A 4,402-nucleotide genomic window follows, 5' to 3' on the forward strand; every position below is an offset into this window, starting at 1 on the left:
TCACCTGAGGTCAGGAGTTCAAGACCAGCCTGGCCAACATGGTGAAACCCCATCTCTACTAAAAATACAAAAACTACCCAGGCATGGTGGTAGGTGCCTGTAATCCCAGCCACTCGTGAGGCTGAGGCAGGAGAATTACTTGAACCCGGGAGGCATAGGTTGCAGTGAGCCAAGATCATGCCACTGTACTCCAGCCTGGGTGACAGAGCAAGACTCCATCTCAAAAAATAAAACAAAATAAAAAATAAATGAAAACGCAAAGCTTTCAATTTAATAAGCACTCAAAGCTCTTTACCAGTTTAAAACAAATACACGGTCCATTTTTCTAGAATCACCTGGCCTCTCTAAGCTTTGCAAATGATACTGAATTTCTCACTTGATACTTGGCTATGATTCGCAATCGTGAAAACCAAGAATTGTGTTATGTCACTGTGTATTGCTTGTTACCTCAATTCCACAGTAGGCTGGGATCAAGGGTTGAATCTTTCATGATTTGCTCCATAACCTGTGTGCTTCTTGTCCCAGACCAAACTAAGCTTTTCTCTAGAGTTCTACAATTTACAGTTAGTAGGCAAGAGTGGTTCTCAAAGATGTAGTCTCTGTACTAGCAGCACCAGCAGCACCTGAGAACTTTTTATAAGTGCAAATTCTCAGGCCTCGCCCTGGACCTGATGAATCAGAAACTCTGGAGTAGGGCTCAGCAATCTGTGTTGCAGTAATCTCTCCAGGTGTTGAAGAACCTCTGGCACACAGCAGGTAGAAAAATGTGTTTCTTTCTGTAGGTTCAAAGCCAGGGATACTATATGTACTGTCTTGATATGAAATGATGACATGCAATTAAAAGACATAAATCTCCTTCCTACTCCCATCCTCCAACACAATGTGTTTTATTTTTATGAGTTAAATAAGAAAACAAGTGGCAATCAGAGATTTCATCTAAAAAATATATTTACAAGTATCAGTTGTCATCCAGTCTGATCTCATACAATACCATTTGCATCCTCTTATATCTCAAGTTTTAAAAAAGTGTCTTCACAATGTAAGTCTTAGGCGCACTAGGAGTTCTATAATAAAACACCAAGGCTGGGCACGGTGGCTCACGCCTGTAATCCCAGCACTTTGGGAGGCCGAGGCAGGTGGATCACCTGAGGTCAGGAGTTCAAGGCCAGCCTGACCAACATGGAGAAACTCCATCTCCACTAAAAATTCAAAATTAGCTGGGTGTGGTGGCACATGCCTGTAATCCCAGCTACTTGGAAGGCTGAGGCAAGAGAATCACTTGAACCTGGGAAACAGAGGTTGTGGTGAGCCAAGATCACACCATTGCACTCCAACCTGGGCAACAACAGCAAAACTCCATCTCAAAAAATAAAATAAAATAAAATTTAAAAAGTAAAATAAAATAAAAATAACACAGCAAGTAGATCAGAATGTCCAAACTTACTAGAGAAGAAAAGTGGAATCATTGGCTATATTTTCAAATTGCACTCAACAGGAAATGTAAGTTTTGAATTCTTTTCACCTTCCTACTTCCAAGTTAATAGAATTAAACCAGAATACTCCATTCTTTCAAAGCCTCTAGCCAGGCAAAGTTTTACTGTATTACTTCTTGCTTTCAATGGATATAAAGCAGAGTCCTGGTAGACACATTTTGTATACCTGCAAAGATGCAGAACTAAACGGTTCCATCTGTTCAATATTAAAACAAAAGTCCTGTAAACCTCAGATGGTGAGTGTAATACTTTAGCACTAGCACCAAAGCCTCAAACATGAAAGGATACCAAACAAAAGTGAGCTGTTAGCTGGGAGCAATAGTTCATGCCCGTAATCCCAGCACTTCGCCAAGCCAAGGTGGGAGGATTACTTGAAGTCAGGAGTTCAAGACCAACCTGGGCAGCATAGCGAATTCGCATCTCTACCAAAAAATTTAAAAATTAGCTGGGCGTGGTGGCACATGCCTGTAGTCATAGCTACTTGGGAGACTAAAGTAGGTAAATTGCTTGAGCTCAGGAGTTCAAGGCTGCAGTAGCTATGATCATGCCACTGCACTCCAGCCTGGATGACAGAGTGAGACCTAGATAATTACAGTCTGTCCTGCTCCTGTTTACATTAAAATCACTAAGTTAAAATGCTTTCAATCAGCAGGATAAAAATTAAGTGAAATGTGACTTTGGAGTTTGGCCAGAAAATAGGCAATGGAGAAACAGGCACTTCCCACAAGAATAAAAATGGCCAATAAGCATATTAAAAAGGTTCAAAAGCACTAGAAACCAAAGAAATATAATGAAAACAATGACATTTTCTGCTTAAAGACCAGCAAAGAGGACAAATGGAAGGGGGAAACTGGAGCTCTGTCTCTATTGGTGGGAGTATAAAGTGAACTAATTTTCCTGCAGGATAATTTGAAAATTTCTATTAAAATCCCTATAACTATTTTATGTTATTTTCCTCCAGAAATTCTACTTCTATGAATTCAGTCCAAAAATGCTTGGTTGAGTCCATTAAAATGTATACATAAGAAAATTTACCTCTGGGGTGGCAATGATTAACTTAATATACATCCAGCTATTAAAAATGGTGATGCCAAGGATGTATTGACTGCCATAGAAATATGCCCAAAACATAGTGACAAAAGACTCTGTATCATGATTCTACTTTTTAAAATGTTTATATGCATAAAAAGTATAAAAAACAACAAAACAGAATGTTTTGAGTGGCAAAATTAAAGATTTTTCTTTATATTTTGTCTTCCAAATTATCACAAAAGAATGTGATTTTCTTTATAATCAGGGAGAAGTATTGTTTTCATTTATTTATATTTAAATTTCCTTTCTTTTCCCTATTTTTTCTCATGTATGTATCACATGTAGTCTAGAAAGCTTGAATCCCTGCCTTTTGAGGTAAATCAGCCCATTTCTGTCTCTATAAATTTGCCTTTTTTAGACATTTCAAATCAATGGAATTATACAATATCTGGTCTCATGTCTGGCTTTTTTACTTAGCTAATGTTTTTGAGGTTGTTCTATGACACATAACATGTTTTGGTAGTTCGTTCCTTTCATTACTGAGTAGAAATCCACTGCTGGATATATCACATTTTGTCAGTAGAGACCCTTTTAAACTCAGATTCCAACTTCCCGTGGTCTAAATGAAACCCTTCAAACACAGGACTTACAGGGGAAGCTGCTGTGCATGTCAAAATAGCTATTTATCAGAACCAGCTTTGTCATCAGGACCCTGAATTGCTGCAGAAATTTTTATTATTTTGCAACCTCTTTTTTACAAGGAACTTTCGTGCTACTACACATCAGGATTTTGAAGCATCTGATATATCCATTTAATAAGTCTAAGCATGTGTCTGAGTGGACAAGAAAGTGAAACCATCCATCATACTTTGCATACTTTTTCCTTTTTTTTTAATTTTTTCCTCCCCCAGACTGGACCAGGGAATCTCTCAACTTTCTAGAGTATCCTGTCTCCATGTACAAAGCCAAACAGTATTAAAGATCCTGCTGCCTTTGTTAGGCAGATTTGGAGGGGAGGCCCAATAGCAAGGGTGGAGAGGAAAAAGAGAGTGGAGCTTGTGGAACAGGAAGTCCCTGGGGTCTGTACTTGGCTCCCAGCTGTTGAGGATGTTGTGGATGGTGAGGTGCTGATGGTGTCCTGAGGCAGCCTAGCACCTCCAGTAGACCCAGAAGGTCTTGATTTGGACCCTTACCCATATCACAAGTGTTTAAAAGCTGTTTTTGCTTTTGTTATTTTCCTACATAATCATTACTTGGTAGTTAGTTATTAATCTTTCTTTGGGAGAGAGACAGGGCTTTAAAACTAAAGGACATAATTTTCATTAAAATATCAAAAATGGAAAAAGATTACTTTGTAAACAATTTGCTGCATAAACCAAATGGCAGCTGTTGAGAATCTCAGTAAAATGTTACACGCATGTGCTGCTTTTAGAAGAAATAAAGAAAAAAATGCATTTGCTGGCAGTGGTACCCTTTTGCCTAAGGTTGAGTCACTGTGTTATCATACTGTGTTGGGGAGTATGTGTGGTGTATATGTGTGAAACTTTTCATCTCAGGATGGATCATAATCTTAGTTGCATTTTTCCTTCCAAATAGGGTTACAAAGTAGTAAAACATGGGCTTGGAAGTGACAGACCTGAGTGAATCAGGACACCTTAAAAAATAAAGTCCAATAAAACTAATTTTTAATAATCCTGAGGTTGGTTTGTGAAACAATAGATACAATTATTTATTCTAAGCATCTGGTTATAATTTTGAATCAGCAATACACTCTCCATCTTTTTTTTTTTTTTTATGGAAACAAAGTTTTCATCCAGAAAACCCCAAAACAGTGTCTTTTTTTTTTTTTTTTTTGTAAGACAAGGTCTCACTCTGTC

General features: G+C 38.0%; 1 pseudogene; it reads left to right on the forward strand.

Moving 5' to 3' along the window:
• Nucleotides 1-1,430: 1,430 nt before the first annotated feature.
• The window catches only part of LOC105521968, a 21,025-nt pseudogene continuing 18,053 nt past the window's right edge, over nt 1,431-4,402 (forward strand).

This window comes from Colobus angolensis, unplaced genomic scaffold, assembly GCF_000951035.1.
Source record: "Colobus angolensis palliatus isolate OR3802 unplaced genomic scaffold, Cang.pa_1.0 Scaffold414, whole genome shotgun sequence".
Lineage (NCBI taxonomy): Eukaryota > Metazoa > Chordata > Mammalia > Primates > Cercopithecidae > Colobus > Colobus angolensis.